Below are 22,598 nucleotides of genomic sequence, written 5' to 3'. Positions count from 1 at the left end.
CCAGGGGCTAAGCTCTGGTTTAGCGCAATTTGTGTGTAGATGGAAAGAGGGTTAGGCTTGAGCCTGAGTTTGAACTGCAGTGCAGACAAAGCCTCAGTCTTTGGATGGCTATGCCAAGCTGTCTGAAGGCCTAATAGGCAAGTTAAAGTCCACTGTACCTTGGTGTTCCCAGGTCCCGCACTCAGGCAGAGAAGGGTGAAAAACAGTAGGGTGACCCAGGGCCCAAGGAGAAAGGGGTGAGGAGAATCTCAGTCCCCTCTAGTGGTACAACAGATCACCCTCCCCTGGGCCACTTCTTATCTCTCTAGAGTTTGGGGTTTGGACATAGCACTCATTTTCTGTCTCAGCAGAAGATTGCTCCCATAGTCTCAATAGTTCAGACAGCCAGTTGAGTCTTCCCAGCTCACTTTCCAGCAGCCACTTGCTCCCCCCTTGCCAGGCAGAAGGGGGTCAGGCCCTTGGCCTCCTGGTTGGGTCTCACCAAAGTCCAATCTCTTCCCCTGTATGTCCCTCTAGCCCACAAGCTGCAGCCACTCTCACCTTCACTCTCTCCCTGCTTGCCCGCCAGAGTCTCCTTTTAAGCAGGCTCTCCATTTGGAGCATGCTCTGTGTGACATACCAGGGTACAGTCCAAACCAGCATGGGACTGTATCACCCCTACCCTACAACCTTGGGTGCCTTACAATTCCTTGATGAAGTAGCTCATACCTAGGTTGGTCATAAACAGCCTTCCAGCATGCAAGCCACACCCTGTGTGTAAATGCAGCATGCCAGCCACACATGGGTTGCACTCTGGATCTCCCGAGCCTTGGTTATACCGCAGGGTGACCCCAACGTACCCCCAGTCTTCAGATTTCCCCCGCAGAAATGTATGTTCTGTACTCTGCAGCCCTCTGCTGGACAGTACAAATATTTAAAACCCGTTATTCCTTGAAGGGAATAATATGCCCCCTTATCTCAAACAGTTATTCAGACATTTCAGTTTAAACACACTGGATTAGATAAAACAGTAATGTAAGTTTATTAACTACAAAGAGAGATTCTAAGTTAGTATAAGTAATGAAAAATAAAAGTCAGAAATGGTTACAAGAAAAATAAAGATAAGGCCTTTACTAATGCCTAACTTAAACTATGTTAGATTAAAGCAAAGTTTTGTACCACAGGCTCCAGCAGATTACTAATCAAACTCTCAGGTCAGAACCTGACGCCTAGAGTCCAATGAATGCTTCCTTTGCCTCTTTAGGTTCAGTGAATGTGATAGACATGGAGAGAGAAGAGGTGCCTTGGGGTGTTTGACTCTCCTTTTTATAGTTTCAGTCCCCCTCTTGAAAAAGATTTCAAGATGGGCACTAGACAACAGAGTGTCTATGTGGAAGGATGTTCCCTGCTGGCTTTTTCTCGCCTGTCTGAGCTTTCTTTCTTTCCCTCCCTGCTTGATGACTCTGTTTACTACATACATGCAAATTAAGGCAAGCATACGTTCCTCTGTTTAGGTCAGACCTCTTTGTCAACTTCTGTTTAGGCAGCATTTGCGGTTGGGAACGTGAGTTAGTAACACCATATAGGGAGATCTTATACAATGTTGCCACACATTTTATCATGACAATAGTGACCAGCAAATTATAAATTTTATTATACCTGTCAAGGCATACTTTGTACGAAGATTATTACAACAGTGTGTAGTGTGTGAATACAGGAATGTATTCTGTCCTACTCTGCAGCTGCTGAGGGGCGTAGCCTTCTTGGGCCAGTACTACTCCATTATACCTTCAATCTTAATCTTAATGAGGGGTTTGTAAACCATATCACATCCCCACTAAAGGTAATAGGAAATTGTACTTAATAATTGGTGGTAACCCTTTAATTGATGACCCTTTAATTAATGAAACTTGATCTTGTTAAGTGCTTAATTCCCATTGACTCCAAGAGGCACTGAAAGCGTTCCATGCTTTACAGAACTCACTCAGTACCTGGCAGGGTCAGACCGTTCAGCCAAAACTGTTCAATATTTTTAGAACATTACTTTTGGTCATTGCAATTGTATATGTCATCTTTGCATTTTTTGCACAAGTAATATATTTGAATCTAATAAAGAAAATGATCAGTATATACTGATAACTATCTATCCTACTTACACATCATGTATTTTTCATTTTCACACACATTCAATGACAAAGTCCTAGAAAATTACTTTCTGGTTTGAATTATATGAATTCTGTATTCTACCATCTGAGTTTTCACAACATTAACAATTTACTTTTTTTTGCAATAAACATTAATAGTGGAGACACTTAAGATGGTCCACTGGTTTGAGACTTCTATTAGTTCCAAAGATAGGGCTGATCTAAAGCCCCCTGAAGTCAATTGAGAGGTTCATGCTGAATTCAGTGGGATTGTATCAAAACCATATATCCTTTAAAATGGAAAATTCAGTTACAACCATCAGAATCTTTCAAAGCAGTGGAGCATTTTAAAGACATCCACTGTACCTTTTTTCTTCTTAAGTGAATGCCACAAACTTTCCTTTATATATTCTGATATTCCTCAAATGTGCACAGTGCTCATTTTATACCTCACTTTGCCAGTGCAATTATTTTATTTCAAAATAAGATTCATCTACCTTAAGCATTATCTTAATCATCATGAAAGAGGGACTTATTTATTTGTATATAACTATTCAATAAAAGTACATAAATTTAAATATAGCCTATTCTAACTTACTATATAATGTATAACACTGTAATTTTAAGCCCTCGTCTGAAGGAAGGGATCATGCTGTAAAATATGGCAATACATGTAAATAATCATAATGGAAGCCTATTGGAAATATCTCAGTACATAGTTTGCTTACTATAAGTGGCAGGGTAACTTGCAGGGCTGCAGAAGGCTCTGGTCTCTCTCTGTCTCTCTTTTCCTCCTTATCCTTTGTTGTTGTAAAAAGACAATACTGAATATGTAGGAGGAAATATAAGGGTGGGGAAGAGGAAATGAATGGTGAAGAAACTATTTTAAAGTCACCTCTCTAACCACGGTATTTATTGGGCACTGAATGGTTCCCTTTCTTTAACTTTAAGTCTAGTAATCATTAGGAGACAACATGAGAATTTCTCAGCCTATTTTCAGGGATGGCAGGGAAACTCAGGATGACACCGAGAGGCCAACAAGAGCGGGAAATAGGTACAGGTTATGAAGGACACTCTTGTGTGCTTCTGTCTCTAGCAATGAGCCTGACTGAATAGTGACACTAGTTTCACCAGAAACATGAAAACAAACTTCACTGCGCAATTGCAGTGTCATTAAATGAGATTTGCCAGAGGGCAAAGATACATAGGAAATAAAAAGAAAAGGAGTTCTTGTGGCACCTTAGAGACTAACAAATTTTTTGAGCATAAGCTTTCGTGAGCATCCGATGAAGTGAGCTGCAGCTCACGAAAGCTTATGCTCAAATAAATTGGTTAGTCTCTAAGGTGCCACAAGGACTCCTTTTTGCGGATACAGATTAACACGCCTGCTACTCTGAAATCCTGTCTGTGGAATTTACATCACTGGCAGATATACACAAGAATCTGAGAACATTCTTCTACTTTATTTCCTGTGACAGGTTTCAGACTGATATCATTTGGTCATAAAAAACAAAATAATTGTGACCTTTTTTTATGCTGTACTGATGCCTGTATATATCCATGTACTACAAATGCATGTAATGTGATTAGCAGTTCCTTTCAACATTGCTTTAGTCCTTAAAGAGACCATATGGGTGACATTAGACAGCATAGACTATATTTAGCTTGTCTAGGAACTAGAGAGCTAGAGAGAACTATAGGGCCTTGTCTGGGTCCAATAGCCTGAATAAAAAATCTCCTTTATGCTCTCTGTTAGAAGGGATGCTACATCTGTAACCAGCACCATATTGTGCATAATGTATCTATCTATCTATCTATATATACACACACACACACACACACACACACACACCTGTCTGTAAGAAGAATGTGCAGGATCCCAGGCCTGTCTGCCAAAACTGTGCATGTATTTTACTTCATACAGTATAATATGCAGTATTAAAATCTTAAGAATTGTTAGAACCCCCACCCACAGAGTATTTCCAAAAGGAAAATGTATAAGCTAAAAAAGGGAGGGAAGGCCAGGTTTTGGAGAGGGGAGCCAGCTTATGCTTGTTTGCAAATGTTAAAGTTTTGAAACATATGAAATGCTAATGCAATAGGCATAAAGGAATCATTAGCTATACTGGGGCACTCAGTCAAAGCCAGTAACATTCGTTATTGTGTAAGAGTTTTAATTTACTGTTTAAAGCTCCTGTCCTCAATTTAATACAAATCCATTTATGAGCAAGTAAATTTTATCAGTGAAAGTGTAAAATCCATCATAATCCATTTAGAGACTACACTAGGTATTATGGGTAATGCTCAGATATAATGCCCTGTACATTATAATACATTTCTCCCAAATACACCATAGCTTTTGCAAGCATCACGCAAAAAGTTAATGTGAAATTCACACTTGAACGTTATAGAAGCATTAGATGTGATACAGAAGTTAAAATGCACTATTGGTATGATGCACTGGATGTTAGTATACTACAATGTAAATGTAATACATTGTAATAGTAATGTAAATAGTACATTCAGAGGAACTTGTCAGGTAACCAGGATATACAATAAGCTAGTAAAACCATCCACACCCCCGCAAACCAGTAGTAATTGATAGATATTTTAATTTGAGGTGTTCTGAAGATAAAAGGAAGCCCCATAGCGATGGCCGGACCTGCTGAAACTCTCTAAATACCAATATTCACCACATGTAGAAAATGAAAATAACCAGGAGAATTGCACTCAAATATTCTAGTAACACAGGAATGTCCAGTTTTGCTCACTGTCAACTGTGGCATGTGTTTACTAAACAGGTCCTGTGCATGTAGTACACCAGAGCAAGCAATCAGTCCATTTACTGTCAAATTCCTAAAAAACTGGAGGCTGAACTTGGCAGTACGACCTAGGTTAATAACGACCCACCTGCACATACATTTTCCTGCTTTGTACATGAATTTGTGTTCAATGTGCATGCAAGCGTGCGCATATAAATATATTCTTAGACACACAAGAGGGCCTCAGCCTCATACTTTTAAAACCTTTTTCTTATTGTAGATTTAAATTATTTCTTATAAACATCTCATCAATATCTCCACTAGTCTTCTGATGAAAGCTCTGTGAATCACAGATTTTTCATTTCATTAGTAATTCTGAAAAATCAAAAGTTTCATTTCAGATCAAACCAAAGGAAAATTTTCCAGTGTTCTGGCAAATTGAAAAGTTTAAAAAAAAAATTGTTTGGCATCAAATGAAACATTTTGATTTGACAAAAATCAAAATGTTCCATTTCAATTTTGATCATTTTAAAACTTTTTTTTAAAATAAAATAAAGGGAAAATTTTGAACCAAAAAAAATCAAAACATTTTGTTTTTGAAAAAGTTAAAACAACATGGTTGTTTTTTAAAAACTGGGGAAAAAATTGGCTAAAATGATACGCCTTTTCCAAATGTTTCATTGTCACTAATGAAAAAACTTTCCTACCAAAAATTTCACCCAACTCTAATCCTGGTACATAGTATTTTTGCAGTGAATTACCTTTGCGAATTTGAAGGAAAGAACACAGTTCATTTTCTGTGCATAAAAAGCACATGTACAATGTTTTTCCATCAGGAATATAAATACCTGCTTTTTGTGAATCCAGCCCTTAGGATATTTTTTCTAAAGGGGTAAATATGGACCTTTATTTCAGCTTTCTATTCCCATGTGGGTGATATTTTCTATCATGCCCTTGCCACCAGTATTAATAGCAACACTGCTGCTGCAGTAATTTGTAACTGCTGTGACTATACATGCTGAAAATACAATTGGATCGTTTTTGTTCATTGTGGCAGGGCAGGGCTAAAACCCCTTGAATGCCCTGCCAAAATGGTGGCTAAGCCCTGCTTTCTGGTAGGGAAGCCAGGTGCAGGGGCCCGGACAGCCAGCAGAGAGCGCAGCTGCAGGCTCACAGCAATGACTTGAGCTAAGTAGCGGCAGCTGGGCTGAGGAAGGAAAGGGCTATAAAAGCCTTGGAGAAAGCTCAGTCAGGAGGCTAACCTGGGAGGGGATAGGAGACTTACAGCTCTGTCTTCTCACCAAAGGCAAGGAGTCTCACGGGGCAGGAGACCCTGGGAAGGGTCTGAATGGGGATAGTTGTTGGAAGAATAAAAGGGACTACGTGGTTGCAGTGTAAATAAAGACACAAGGGTGAAGCACCAAAGAAGGCGTTGGGCCTCTTATTTCGGCCAGCCAACACAGGCACGAGGAGGTGGAAGCCTGTGCAGACCCTGTGATATTCATGTGTAAAAAAGATAAGTGCAATAACCTGGCATTGGGTGAATAAATTCAGCTTCCTCAATGCTAGGGCATAGCTCCCATAACTAAAGATCAGTGCATAAAATCTGGCTTTCTACAAGAAGCATTTTGTAATTGGTAGCAAATTGGTGGTGGGGATACAGCAAGTGTTGTGTTATAAGCCGTTATGCTTTACCTGCTAATATCTACGAACCTTTTTATTATGAGGCTTTTAGGCTGGAACTACAGCTCTTCTACAGCATTCTTTTTTTTCCTGAAGAAATTAAAGAGGAATGTACCCTATAAAATAGGACTCAAAATAAAATCATGCTTGTAGTGCCTAAGGTAATATAGGCAGCAAAGAGTCCTGTGGCACCTTATAGACTGACAGACGTATTGGAGCATGAGCTTTCGTGGGTGAATACTCACTGCGTTATCATGCATCTGACGAAGTGGGTATTCACCCACGAAAGCTCATGATCCAATATGTCTGTTAGTCTATAAGGTGCCACAGGACTCTTTGCCGCTTTTACAGAACCAGACTAACATGGCTACCCCTCTGATACTTAAGGTAATATCGAATCATTGACAAAGTCATGTCTCAACTACTTCTCTAAGAAGGCGCTAAATGCCTGGCTAGGAAATATTGGACATTTTTATTTTGTATTCTGGGTGTCCTTTGACCTATCTAGGTTCTTTCCCCATAGCCTTTACTTTTGTAAAAATACTTATTAGGAAAATCATTCCAGTATAGTTTCCCAAGAGGCAAACCCTTATTCCTAGACACAGGCAGAGTATGGGATGCTCCAGGAGGGTCAAGGTAGGGAAAGAAACTTGTTCCCTATGCATGTAGACTAATAGCAGAGCTACTCTGCAGCTGATAGGACAGCCACAGAGGCTGCAGTGACCCTTCCAGGTGCTGCACTCTCTTTACATGAGGGAAAGGGATATCCTGAAACTCCCACTTACCCACCGCTCCAAAGTCTTTAAGAGTGGCAGGCTGGTCCCTTACTAAAATATCTTTAAGGGTGGCTGCCTATTCCTATTCCACCCAATGCCAGTTTGTTTGGTTTTTTCCCCCTGAGCAACTCTAGCTGCAGCTCTCTCTGAAATGTTTAGGATCATTCATCTCCCAAGCTAATGGGAGTTGGATCAAGCCCTTAGTAAGATGTGAGAATAAATGTAGTGACTATCTTCTCCCTATACCTCTGCATCATTCAGGTTTACCCTAACCCTCATTGTCTAAATTTATTCCAAGATCTCAAATATAATCTCAGACTATGACAGTGACATTCTCCTACCCCTTAATTCTGCTTCCTAGCAATCCTTCCCATTCCCCAGGTCAGAAGATTTTGGGGGTGATCTCAGCTTCAGCAACCAAAAGCATCATTTCCTTAAGAAGTCCAGACACTATTTAGAATTATCGATAACACAAAAAGAGTTTTAAATCACTGTGTTATCTCCAGAAGCTGGCATTTTAACTGCCCAAGTTCTCAAAGTCCTCATAACTCTGTAGATATTAATATTCAAAAATTAAGAAGCTTGATTGCTTTCTCTTCATCATACTTATAAGTTTACTGAAATTTTTAAAATATTAAAGTTAATGTAATTTTAAAAGTGATTAAAACAGTTTCACACCACGAGAGACAGTTGAAACATCAGTTCTATATATATACACACACACTTGTATATGCTATGATTAAGGGTTCATAATTCAGCATTTATATAAAAACAGTTCTTTTTTTCTTTCTAGCTACTGTAATTGCTTACTTTACAGTATTTTTTACCTTCTAATTGCAAAAAGAGACCTGAATAGGATTCAACTTGAGCTAATGTATTAAAGGCTCATTCCAAAGTCAACTTGAAATCTTCTGCACCCTCTCCATTGTTTTAATTGGGCTTTAGATTAAGCCCCAATACCTCAAGAGATTGAAACTAGCTGTGTTTTGTTTCATAGTAAATCCCCGATCATGGCTTGCATATGACATAGTAGTTACATCCAATACTTATAGTAATTCTTTTCCATCTATTGGATTATTTTGCATATTACAGGCCCAATATATGGTATTTTATTGAAGTAGCTATTTCAATATGATACCCCGCTTGCACAGTATGGAGATAACAATGAGTGAACCAATATGGCTAGTGTCTAGTCAACATCCCTTTTCTACACCCCACTCCTTACTTACATTGGTCATCTTCACATATTGTAATTTCCTACAGTACTGACCTCTTGATTCAGTACTTGAAGGCATGTCCTACTGCTTTGCAGTGTATGTGACATGTGATATGTGTATGTGACAGTGTATGCTACAAGTGATATGGTTTTGCAAGCCTGCTCTGCTCCACATGTTGGTTATTCTTCTCATTGGTAGAAAGCTCTATACTATTCCGAGAACAGCATGGACAACACTACAGCAAAAACAACTCTGTTAAAATTGAATGCTGTATGCATTTATCTTTAGGAGGAATTTAAGAGATTAAACCCTGGACACTATTATCTTCTGCATTGAAATGTATCTGTGACCTCCTGTTTCAAAAAACAAGGTGATCAAAATGACCTCACGTTGTTGTTCCCTGATTGTCTCATCTATTATACATAGAACAAAGAGTATTTCTTTCTTTGAACAAAATACTCACTTGGGAGATTTATAATGGGCTTTGGTATAGTTTTATTTCTTGAAGGCTTACACCATGCAGAGTAAGCTTCAGTTTTTGGAATCCTACATATATTGTATGAGCTGTTGGATACCATTGGCTTAGTGACTCTAGCAGGAGGAAGTCTACAAACCAGGTTGACACATTGTCATACATATAAAGGGAAGGGGTTAAGAAGCTCTGATACAGTACTATAAAATCCTCTTACCGCTAAAGGGTTAAGAAGCTCAAGTAACCTGGCTGGCACCTGACCAAAATGACCAATAAGGGGACAGGATACTTTCAGATCTGGGGGGTGGAGGGAAAGACTTTGTCTGTCTGTGTGATACCTCTGCTCGGGGACGGATTGCTTGCTTTCTTGATCTAACTCCTATAGAGTTAGTAAGTAATCTAGCTAGAAAATGTGTTAGATTTTCTTTTGTTTTTGGTTTCTGAAATTCACTGTGCTGGAGGAAATGTGTATTCCTGTTTTTGTGTCTTTTTGTAATGTAAGGTTATGCCTAGAGGGATTCTCTATGTTTTGAATCTGACTGCCTGTGAGATTATCTTCCATTCTAATTTCACAGAGGTGCTTCTTTTACCTTTTTTCTTTCCAATAAAGTTCTGTTTCTTTTAAGAGCCTGACTGATTTCTCTATGATCCTAAGACCCAGGGGTTTGGGTCTGTGATCACTTTGTAAACAATTGGTTAGGATATTATTCTCAAGCCTCCCCAGGAAAGGGGGTGTAAGGCTTGGGGGGAATAGGAACTCCAAGTGGTCCTTTCCCTGATTCTTTGTTAAATCACTTGGTGGTGGCAGCGTACCCTCCAAGGGCAAAAAGTTTGTGCCTTGGGGAAGTTTTACCCTAAGCTGGTAGAAATAAGCTTAGGGGGTCTTTCATGCGGGTCCCCACATCTGTACCCTAGAGTTCAGAGTGCGGGAGGAACCCTGACACACATGAACTTATATCCTCCAAAAAGCTCTCTTCCTCCCACCCCTATCCCCATCAGTACTATGATACCTTCCTTGCCAATGGCATCGTTGGGAGCCCAGTGGCCTCTGCCTGGTCCTGTTACCTACTCGATGGCTCTTTCATCGAACTGGACTGTCCTCCCTTCCCACATACAATAGGCTTCACAAAGCCTGAGGCTTTCCTAGGGAACTAGGAAGAATCCTGATCTAATTAAACAGATGGCAGTAGGAGACTGAAACCCTTTAATAAAGGACTGATCCAATTCCCATCAATGTCAACCAGAGTCCTTCCATTAACTTCAGTAGGTGCTGGATCAGACCTGAAGTCCAGAGGAAGGTAAAATACCATAAAGTCACAAACAGTAGCTAAAGATCTTAGGGAATAGTTGCTACTTTGCTAAGCTAACAACCATTACTCCTGGGGGAATGCTGTGCCACTGCATGCACACAGAATTCATGTCCCCCACAGATTTCTTTGCTTCCCCACAGAAAAATGACTTTCTGATGGGGAGGCAAAGGCAAGCCACAAGAGCGGACTTGCACCGCTCCCCAGCAGTGCAGGCGCATCATTTTGGGCACTCAGAGCAGCCAGCGGAGAAGTAAATCACCAGTGGCTTCTATCCTAGGCTGGGCTCAGCTTGGCTGGGGACAGGAGAGGATGGGACTTCCTCTTCTCCTGCAAGGAGCAGCTGGGGCTGGGTCAGACCCCCTCTCAGAAATCTCCCCCAGCTGCAGGAAGGTCCACAACCCCCTCCCCCCACACACACTTCCTGCCCTCATCGGTCCTCAGCTGCTGGAGGAGGGATCACTATACAGGGAGCTGCACCCCCATCCTACTAACCCCCATACATCCAGACCACCTCAAACCCAGAACCCACCCACGAAGCTCCCTGCTCCTCGCTGAGCCTCACCCCCTGCATCCGGAGTCCTCTTGCACCCAGATCCCCCACTGAGCCACACACACACCCAGATGAGCGCCCCGCACCCAGACCCCCACCCCATTGAGCCCCAACCAGCTGCCCCAGGACCCTCACCCCACCAACTCCCACTCCTCTGGTACCTGGACCCGGTGCTGAGCCCCCCCACACCAGGCCCCCCAACCACCTTTACCTAGACCCCACCCCCTGCAGCGTCCCATTGCATCCAAATCCCCCCTGCACCCTGCACACACGTTTTCATAATTCATGAATTCCTCTCATTCTTTGCTCCTGTAGTCATTTCTCTGTTACACACAAGGATTATTCAACCCAAAGGGGGGGGGGGAAAAGGTCTGACTCTTTCCAACATAAAGGAGTGCAGATTTTTTCCCTCTTAAGATTGAAAGTCAGTCAGAAAGCATCTGCATACAGTAAGCAATGGATTCATTAAATTGCATTTTATAATTAATAATAATACAAGTATCTCCATGAGTAGATAGGTTTCAGAGTAGCAGCCGTGTTAGTCTGTATTCGCAAAAAGAAAAGGAGGACTTGTGGCACCTTAGAGACTAACAAATTTATCTGAGCATAAGCTTTGTGAGCTAAAGCTCACTTCATTGGATGAAACCTCAGCACTTTTTGCACTCTTTTAAAGGAAAATAGTGGGGATACAGTAACAGTCTTGCTTTTCATGGCACACACTATTTCATAAAAACACTGTAATACACTCAGTTGTCTGCAAATATTTGTGTGGATATATGTATTGATTTGAAATACTGAAATCTGAAAATAGAAATAATATATTTATTTTCAAATACCCCCTTCAGCAAGTTTTACAGAAAAAGATAGACTAGGCTGGACATAACTTACGCTATCAGTTATTCGGGAAACCCAAGCTAATGCATGTTTGTTGTTCAGGAATGTACAAGACAATATTTCATGAGTTTCTGCATCAGACATGGAAGGCACTGAATAAATATACTGTATTCGTAGTCATCCTGACATCAAGCACTGAAGTGATGAATAGATGGAATGCATTTGCTTGAATTTCTCCTTCAAGCTTTTGACATCCATACTTACCTAAACAAAACCTGTAACATTTGTATGCTTCAAGAGATTTTGCTGATCAAGTGCCGAGAATGCTTTAGGTCCATAAATATGTAAACGTTTGTGTTCTTTGGTGGAGTCTTTTCAGTTTTCATGCATCACTGTAAAAAGACATAGCAAAGGATTCGGGGTGTGTGTGTGTGTGTGTGTGTGTGTGTGTGTGTGTGTGTGTGTGTGTGTGTGTGTGTGTGTGTGTGTGTGTGTGTGTGTGTGTGTGTGTGTGTGTGTGTGTGTGTGTGTGTGTGTGTGTGTGTGTGTGTGTGTGTGTTCCCTAGCCAGAGAAGATCTACCATAAAGGAAGTGATTTTACATGAGAAAACCCTCAGCTGGTGGAATAATAGAGGAGCAGTATTCATAAATATATTCTTAATGTTTTTATCAAGATGACATCTTTGCTCAGAATTGCCATCTGGACTGTGACAAATCTTCAGTTACGTACTGAAAAAGACAGGAGGGCTCAGCGCTTTAAAAAGAAAGCATGTCAGATTTTTGTGTACTTATAAAAAAAAATAAAAGCATTCCCACTTTCCTGAGTAAAGCACTTGTTTTCATGATTAATTCTTCTCAGTCTTGGCTCCTGTAGTCATTTCTCTGTCACACACGACTATTCAACCCAAAGGGGGAAAAGAAGGTCTGACTCTTTCCAACATAAAAGAGCGCAGATTTTTCTTCTCTTAAGCTCGAAAGTCAGTCAACAAGCATCTGCGTACAGTAAGCAATGAATACGTTGCATTGCATTTTATAATCGAATAATAAAACACTAGTACCTCCATGAAGAGATAGTTACATTATGGAAACTTCAGTGCTTTGTGCACTCATTTAAAGGAAAATACTGGGGCTACAGTAATAGCCTCACGTTTACACAGATTTTAATGTTAATTACAGTTTGCATCAACTTACTTCCTACTCTTTTACTTTCAGGTTTCAGAGCCTACGTTTATCTGGGGGCAGTCCATGGAGAATTAATCATACTACTGCTCGTTTTGGCCAAGATTTTCAGTTAGGTATATTTGGTACCTAAATAAATGGCCTCATTTTCAGACATCCACAGCTTCTTACGTTAATTGAAACAATTCATAACTTGGGGCCAAATCCTGCAAACACACAGTCATTTCACCCCTGCAAGCAGCCTCTGCTTTGTCATTTTAAAAATATTAAAACATTAAAATTGTTTTTGACCAAAAAACTGATGACACTGTCGTGTGTCATTGGGGATTAATCAATAGAGGCTCAATCCTGGAAACACACATGTACGTAACTACTTGTACAAACAGTCTCATTGAGAAAGCAGTTGAACATATCCACAACAGTTTATCTTTTACGCACATCTTTTCTTCATACTTGTGTATGTGGTGCCTTAGCTAGAGGAATCACCACCACCGTCATCATCCTTCCCACACCTTCAGGTGCATAAGGCAGAAATCAATGGCATGAATCATCTCTATCACAGGCTCTTTTTCCTGGGTCTTCTATATTGAGATGTAACAATGCTGCCTCAGCCATTCTGCCACAGAGCGTTCCGGTCAGCTCCATCACTTGCCAGGGCATCACCAAAGAAATGCTAGTTTAAGCCTACAATTAGGCATTCTGAAAAGATGTTCCAAACATGCCTATTTCTTCCGCTGTACTACTTGTATTATTGCGGGTAGTTGCATCCATTGTAGGACCTCTTCATTACTTTTCTCGAAGTCCATTTTACTTAGCATAAGAACTAAATTCCTTATGTCAAATACTTCTATGTGCTAAAGGTTGACTTTTTTATGGTGATTCCTGTAGCAGGGAGTCATCCTAAGCATCCTCCTGTATAGACCAGAGTCCTGGAAGCATAATAAGTCCATCCATTGCAAATTGAACAGCTTTTGATGCAGGTGTCTGTAGACTATTCAAAGTGAAGTGACAAACTGCAGTGTTTTAGACACAATGGTGTAGTAACTATTGGTAAATTGACTCTCTCATGCTGTCACTAATGTTTAAGGATGTTTGGAGGTTTTTCCCCCTTAAATGTTAATTTAGAATGTGTTGTGAGGGGGGAAGATGACTATGAACCAGTGAATGAAACAGGTACATTTTTTGTGATCATTGTGTTCCCTTGTTTTGGACACTTTATCTCATGGAAATAAGCTTTCTGTGTACTACCTCTTACTAGAGATTGATGTTGATTTAGGATTGGGAGGGAGGTCAGTACAGCTAATTGACTTTTACAGGCATCCCTGAAAAAGGTGGGATTCATAGTTGCAGAGATTTGGCACTACTTCATTTCTGATTGCTCAGTTACTAATCTCACAAGAAGGGTGGTGAGGGCACAGTGTAGCACTATGAAAAACACAAACCATGGCCATGTCACTGCTGGAATTTGATTCCTTGCCATGAATCCCTACAGAGTGCTTCTTAATATGAGAAAGATAAGTTTTGTTTCATTTCCAATACATTATAACTTGGCTATTAGCCCTGAAAAGGTTTAGGGCTTTTGACCATCACCTATACCTATTATTGCTCCAGGAAGAGCATATATTACGACCTTGCACCCTCCATGTAATACAAAAGATTTTTGAGGTGTGGCAAAACAGATTTGACTCATCTTGACCATATGGTAACGAGTAATAATTTAGCGCCTTTCCTAACTCCAGTAAAGAACGTGGATATACCTGGAAACTCCTGGTTAGGATTCTTCCAAATAAGACACTATGGTCACATGACATCCTTACTCAATAATATCATCCAAAGGATGTAAGTGGGTGCATAACACATAATGTTGGATCAAGAAACACACTGAAAAAGTCAATCTTATATTTCATTCTAATTGTGAGCATTGTAAGCGGACTATAGAAACTCTTCTGCTTTTTCTTCTGTAAATTAGGGCATTGAACAGATGTCCAGAATCGATCATTAAAGTAAAAGAAATATGGGACCTGATCCTCACCTGTTAACTGGCATAGCTCCATTGACTTCAACCTACAGCTCACACCAGCTGAGGATCTGGGCAATGATCTTTTATTGCTGCACTACGTGATGTTATAGGGACAAATCGTAACAACCGTGCAAAGCCCATATAAACAGGGGTTGTATGGGGTGTATGCAATCCTCCTCCCCACCACAGACTGTGGAGCAATGTTTGTAGCCACAGGACATGTCTATAGTCCTGCACTCCCACACTGCAGGGAATTTTGTCCCATGGAAATGTGTAGTTATATCTAATATGTGTGTAAAGAAAAGGAGTACTTGTGGCACCTTAGAGACTAACCAATTTATTTGACCATAAGCTTTCGTGAGCTACAGCTCACTTCAGCTGTAGCTCACGAAAGCTTATGCTCAAATAAATTGGTTAGTCTCTAAGGTGCCACAAGTACTCCTTTTCTTTTTGCGAATACAGACTAACACGGCTGTTACTCTGAAACCTGTTAATATGCGTGTGATACTCAGGGAGGCAGAGACCCTGCATGGCAGTCTCCAGTTGAGATGTGCTAGATGGCAGAACCTGTACTTTAGAACAATCAAGCTTTGTTTGGAGAGAGTTTTACTTTTTTTCTTTATAGGCTTTAGAGTGTGTATCAGATTTATCACCCCATTCTCAAGTTTAACAATCTTAGTAAAATGCAAATCAAGCTTTGTCTCCAGTGCTCCAGTTAGATGGAGAATTGTATCTAAAGGAGGAGTTGTTAGTTACCAACACTCTAGGATGATGCCTTACATTTTCAATAGAAATACCAGTACTCCACACCCCATTTCCACTGCCAGTTTGGTACAATTAATGCTGGAGAGAGGGTGTGAACATGGAAGCCCTTTTCTGTTTGGACAACAATTGTTTCCTCAATAAGCCTGCATGTTGTCTTTGCCTGTTAGGTGACAATGATTTCAAAAGACATATCTCTATACTTTAAACAGTAGCGTGGAAGCTCTGTTTTCAAAAGTATTTCACTGTTAGCCAATTTCAAAAGGACATACCCTGCTCAGGCTTTATGGCTAAACATTCAAAACCTCCCAGCAGCAGATCAAAGGGCCACAGGGAGGCGAGTAGAGGCAGTCAGCTTGGGCACTGCAGCGGAAGTGTAACGAAACATGCCTCACAGGTTCCACTAGCTGCTCTTCTGCTGACAGAAAATGTTTCCTTTCCCAGAAGCCAATTTTGACATCACATCATCCATCATGTTATACCTCCCTAAAAACAAAGAAAGATGACAACTTGAAGAATCTATTAAAAACTACAATGGCACATCTTAGTCATGAGAAATTTCCACTCCTACCTACTCTGATCCTCTCCACTCATATCCATTCCCAGCCCATGCCCATAAAACCTTTATAGTATACCAGTATCTATTCTCTTTCTTTCTGTCTGTGTATATACTATTATAGTATATACACAAGTGTGCACACACATAGAATAATAATGTTTGGCTCATATTACATTTTTCCAATCTAGATTTCAAAGCATTTTACAAAGGCAGGTACATACTAATAAACCTCATTCGGCTGATGGTGAAACCCAGGCACACAGAGGTAAGCGACTTGGCAATCACACAGCTGATGAGTGAGAGGGTTGGGAATAGTCCTCCTTGCCTTTCACTCTAGTACTCTATCCACTGGACTATGTTACGGGAGATCACACATTCAAGAACACAAAGTAACAGCCTAACATTGACTTCAGTAGAGTTCCACCAGCTGGGAATCTGGGCCATAGGCTGCAGTATTCAAGGAGCATTTGGTATCTATTGCAAAATGTGAGTAACAGTAAAATTCCTAGTCTATGCCCCAAGGACAGGAGTCAAGACGGATGGAAGTTAACATATATTGTCTTCTCACTGAATTAGTATCAGATTTGTAGCTTACCCTCTCCTCTCCCCTCCCAACAGCAGTGTCTCTGGCTTCCCACCACTTTTTTTTTTCCAGCCTCTCCTCTCCCTGGTTATCTTTCTTGGGCAGGTTGGGTTATGGATGCTCCCCTTTCCCATTGCCAGCTGTTCCCCTCTTTACAGGGAGTTTCTCCATGGGTGCACATACACCTCACTTGCTAGATATTGGAAGGCTTGGGGCAAGGTATTTTGTGGGAGTCACTAGTTCTGAAGTTGCTGTAGCTGCTATTTAAAACAGAAATATAAAACAGACACACACCCCCCAACCTTATTTACAACAATGCCATCAGTAATTCCATTATACTATTTTATCAGAGAGAGAGATATACGGACACTCAAGAAAGGCATGGTCCCTGCCCCAAATGTGCTAACAGTCTAAATTTTAGTCATGACAAATCAAACCAGTGACAAACAGTAGGGAATGGATGAGATGGGGATGCAGAAGGATTGCAGCAGCCTGATCTATCTATATGTATAGATATAAACCTAACAAGATATATATAAAAGCAGCCCCAAGAATTCCACATGACTAAATGAGTAACTGTGCGATTGTACTGCTACAACCCTTGTTGCTGCAACCCTATATCGTTGCTTCCCTTCTATTTGCTACTGGGACTTGATTTATCAGGTTTAAAATTTAGATTACAAGCACTTTAGGGCAAGGACCATGTCTTTCTATGTCATCCTTTAGGAGTTTAGCACACTTTTGGCTGCCACAAAATAATAAATATTTGTTTTATGTTTTAATAGTTGAACCTGATAGATATTTACAGAGCCTGATTGTATTCCCATTAAAAATCCATGGGACTTTTGCCATTGTCTTCACTGAGAGCAGGTATGGACTCATTGAGGCTTATGCATGAGAACCTATGCAAATTCCATTTGTTTGCATCTCTACCAAATTAGGAGAGAAGCAGGTTTTACCTCATGCCGGTATGATATCAATAGACCTATGTGCTTTGGTCATCTAGCACATATTATATGTCAAAAGGGCATAGTCTATGAATCCTTCCCACTGTGTAGGAAATATGCAGCCTCAGTGCAAAAGAACAGAGCAAGGTCTGGAGGTCACTCTGTCTACAGGGACCAAGCTTAAAGTGACATAACAAAGAACTCTTCAGACGCTTACCTTCAATAGCTAAGCATGTTACCAGTTCATAAGGACTGGGACCTGACACTGCTCTTTAAGCACTGGAATATGTTTAACATCACTGCATAATAATGTAATGCTGCCACAAACTTTAGTTTTTATTTTCTGAAGTGTAACACCAATTTAATTTGAATTATTTATTATTATTATTATGTAAACTGTCGTCTGGCAAACTCTGTGCAACTTTACTTTTTTTGCTGTAAGAAGCAATTAAGAAATGGGCAATCAGAAATTCTTCTTATGTAACTGATTTAAGTAATCAGGAATGTTCAGTAATACTTAACAGATTCATTAATTTTATCTTAGCAGTTCACCAGTAATTATTATGTATAACTAGAGCTTTCTGTGTATATATACACACAGAAATATATATATATATTTCATGTTTAAAATCTGTGTGCAAACCCCCCTTTTTGTTTATTTAAGAGCAGATTCTGATATCCTTACTCACTGAGTAGTACCTTAGTTTTCAGATAGTTGCACTGAACTCAGTGAGACTCTTTGAGAAGTAAGCTACTGCTCAAAGTGAGCTAGGGTAGAAACTGCTCAGAGTTGACCCCCCAAGTTCAGTAGCAGCCTCTTCTAGGAGATCAGCACAATCTCTATCAGGCACACATATTCACTCACACAATTTGTTCTCGGAAGATGCTGCACTTTGCTTGGTTTTGTCTTGCTTTCAGTTTTTATCCAGGCTGAGCCAAAGCCTAATGGTGTTCAAACCAAGGATAAAACACACCTTTTTGATAAAACCTTCCTCCAAAATTAATGCTGATAAAGAGAGGAGGAGGGAGGAAGAGCTACCCACCTAGTAGTAGGTAGTTTTACTACAGTAGGAGGACACTTCAGTCTCCATGGTCACTCAATAACAGACCTCAAAGTGGCAATTCTTCAACAAAAACACTTCAAAAAACAGACTCCAACGTGAAGCTACAGAACTTGAATTAATTTGAAAACTAAATACAATCAGATTAGGCCTGAATAAAGACTGGGAGTGGTTGGGGTCATTACAAAACCTAAACTTAATTTCCCCAATACTAATTTCTCCCTACTGTTACTCATACCTTCTTGTCAACTTTCTGTAATGGGCCACTCTCTTACCACTTCAAAAGTTATTTCTCCTCCCTTGGTATCCTGCCGTTAATTGATTTATCTTGTTAGACTGACCTAACACTTGGTAAAGCAACCCACACCCTTTCATGTATTTATACCTGCTCCTGTATCTTTTACTTCATACATCCGATGAAGTGGGTTCTAGCCCATGAAAGCTTATGTCCAAATAAATTTGTTGGTCTCTAAGGTGCCACAAGGACTCCTCGGGTTTTTTTTTTACCCGCATAAAGTCACACACCTCGCCCACCCAGGAGGAACAGAGGGCTTTTGTGTTCTTTGTGCAGTGATTAGGTATCTCAGTGACAGGAGATATATACAACCAGTGATAGATGTGTCCAGGTAACTGGCAGAAAGATTGTTTTTTCAGCTCCAAGTCACATTTCACACATTAAATATCTGTCTCTCAGTAGCTTATGACAAATAGAAGTAGTTGTATTCTAAATGTTTTAACACAATAAAATAACATTTTTTGCCAAACACACATGATTTAATCGTGTATGTAATTCTCCTTCAGCTTCTCAGCCACTTTCATTAGGAGACTGTTTCCCTTACGAGGCTACTTATTATCAGCCCCCTGAGATGTCATTTAAAACAGGTTTTGCCATACGTATTGGCACTCAGTAAGCATACTGTCCACAGAGCATTGGACAAAAAAATAAACATTTTTAAGGAAAGAAACAGTCAAAGAGCTAGGAGACATCTTCTTACTTTATTTTGATTTCAAGCCACCGTTATCCACTCACCTTCTCATTACTTTAAAGCCTGCCAAAATGACTTATTTCAGTGATCCTATCACGTCCTGTTTTCAACAAGCTGCCCTTTAAAGATTTCATCCTATCCCTGTCAAATGATGCTGGGTTAAGTTCCATCACTCCCACTAATTTCCATATACCTCCACCCCACCCTGTACTTACTACTTTTGTCAGTATTGCTTGCTGAGATACAAAGCATTATCATATTTCCCTGAATGCCCCCTGAGCAGTCAGGTGTAGAAACCATGGTCTGTGACCTGATGCTGCCAAAAAGTAACTATATATTTGTCATATTGCATCCTTTCCATCTGCCACGTCAAACTGTGTAGAAAGAAATAGTTGTGGGAAACTTCGAGTTCATGGAAAAACAATGTTGAGATTAGACAGTGCCTAGATTTGCACAAATGCACATGTGTATAATGGGGGTGCTGAGAGCCACTGAACCAAACTGTAAATCTTGTATATGAGGGAAACCACTTCAAGCCAGCACCCCTAGTTCCAGCACCTATAAAGGGGTATTGGTACTGGAGGTCTGTGCCACTAAGGGCTGAGCTTCCCAAACTAAATCTTGACAGGGGTCTGAGAAGCTCTTGCAAGCAAATTAAAACACTATGTGATCATTGAACATCACAGGTGTTAAGATGGTTAAAAAAACCACCAACAACAACTTTCCTCCCTTGCACTCAGACCAAGCCAGGTGGACAACCTGACGCACTCCCAGCACACAAGGACAAATGAACTCTAGTGCCCAATATGGCACCATAATTTCTATGGGACAGCTAGGGCACGGTGATGCCCAGGGTCCACTCTCCTTCATATTGCCCACGTAAATTGGGCTAGCACAGGGAAGGTTAATGCTGTACCCTGTAAAAGGGTGTCGCTAATGCTGTGTGGCCATTGCCAGAATGAGGCACAACATTTCTGTGAACTCCTGCAAGGGGTGGGGTGGGGTGACAACATTTCCTCTCGCTCACACACACCCACACCACAAACTGTGGTTTAGATTTAGAGCCACAATCTAGCCTAGTGGTGGGCAACCTGGGAATGGCAAACTGCAGCCACTGGGAGCTGTGGGCGGTCGTGCCTGTGGACGGTCAATGTAAACAAACTGTCTCATGGCCCACCAGTGGATTACCCTGACAGGCCACATGTGACCCGTGGGCTGCAGCTTGCCCACCACTGATCTAGCCTTTGATTTGAGCATAGTCATAAAAAATCCACTTGAGTATCAAAAGATAAGGCGTACATTTTTAATGGTGACAGTTATTAACCATTGGAATAATTTACCAAGGGACATGGTGGATTTTCCATCACTGAAATTTTTAAATCAAGATTGGATGTTTTTCTACAAGAGGTGCTCTAGGAATTATTTTGGGGTGGTTCTATGGCCTATGTGATCCAACGAGTCAAAGTGGAACACAGTGGTTCCTTCTGGCCTTGAAATCTATTAATCTACTTACTAAAATAAATACCTTATAGTTGAATTGCAGTTTCATGCATTTATAATGTGCTATACAACTATGTTTGAAAAAATAAGGGATCTTAATTTAATTTTTGGTCAATTGCTAGTCTACCAAAAGATTTTTCTATTGCCTACATTTTAAATTAGCCTACCTTAATAAATAATAATACTTTCCAGTTCTATAGCGCATTCCACTGAGAATCTCAGAGACTTTTGCAAATATGAATATGCTGAGCCTCACAAAACTCCTGTGGTGTAGATGAGCATAACTACCTCATCACCATCATTTTGCAGATGGAGAAAGGAAGAAAATGACTTACCCAAGATCACACAGGAAGTGCCAGGCATGGCTGGGAAGAGAACCCAGATTTGCCAGTCCCAGGCCTTAACTCCAAGAAAATCCTCCCTCGGTGTCCTTGACTGTCTTAGGGGCTCGGACCTGCAAAGATTTACTACTGGTTAAAATGTTTCAGATGATTTCTTTTAATATAAAACAGCCTTTTTCAAAAATTAAAACTTTCTATTTTTAAGAAACTTGAAAATGGAAAAGTTTCAGTTTTCATTTCTACCCCTCCTCCCACCCATTTCCCTCTTTTCCATTAGCAAAATGGAAAAAGATAAGGACGGGGGGGGGGGAATGGGGGAAAACAAACTGAAAAAATGAAAAATGAATTTTTATTGAAATTTTTTGTGAAAAACTTCAAATTAAAGAAAATATTCTTTTTTTTTCCAAAAACAAATTAATTTTTTTATAATGTTCAGGTTTTTTGTGACCAGCCTTCACCAGTTTTCAACCAGCTCCTCTGACTACCCTGGCATAGTGCTTATTGTCCTGACTAGTCTGTCCTTAGGTAAAAAGAACAGGAGAATTTGTCGTACCTTAGAGACTAACAAATTTATTAGAGCATAAGCTTTCGTGAGCTACAGCCCACTTCATCGGATGCATGCAGTGGAAAATACAGTGGGGAGATTTTATATACACAGAGAACATGAAACAATGGGTGCTACCATATGGACTGTAACAAGAGTGACCAGGAAAGGTCTATTACCAGCAGGAGACAACGCTTCCTCAGCTCTCGTCCCCTAATGCCCCTACTCTACTTGCGCTACATTGATGACATCTTCATCGTCTGGACCCATGGAAAAGAAGCCCTTGAGGAATTCCACCATGATTTCAACAATTTCCATCCCACCATCAACCTCAGCCTGGACCAGTCCACACAAGAGATCCACTTCCTGGACACTATGGTGCTAATAAG

The 22,598-nt window shown here is 40.4% G+C and overlaps 1 long non-coding RNA gene across 1 annotated transcript in view; it reads right to left on the bottom strand.

Moving 5' to 3' along the window:
• Positions 1-21,772, bottom strand: part of LOC141981459 (uncharacterized) — a 209,503-nt gene extending 187,731 nt beyond the window's left edge. The window contains exons 1-2 of the long non-coding RNA XR_012637784.1: positions 21,660-21,772; positions 15,961-16,174 (exon numbers count right to left, since the gene is read on the bottom strand). This is a non-coding gene — a long non-coding RNA (uncharacterized LOC141981459). The remainder of the gene's footprint in view (positions 1-15,960; positions 16,175-21,659) is intronic.
• Positions 21,773-22,598: the final 826 nt, after the last annotated feature.

Source organism: Natator depressus, chromosome 2 (genome assembly GCF_965152275.1).
Source record: "Natator depressus isolate rNatDep1 chromosome 2, rNatDep2.hap1, whole genome shotgun sequence".
Classification (NCBI taxonomy): domain Eukaryota; kingdom Metazoa; phylum Chordata; order Testudines; family Cheloniidae; genus Natator; species Natator depressus.
This window is presented reverse-complemented; position numbering and strand designations above follow the sequence as displayed.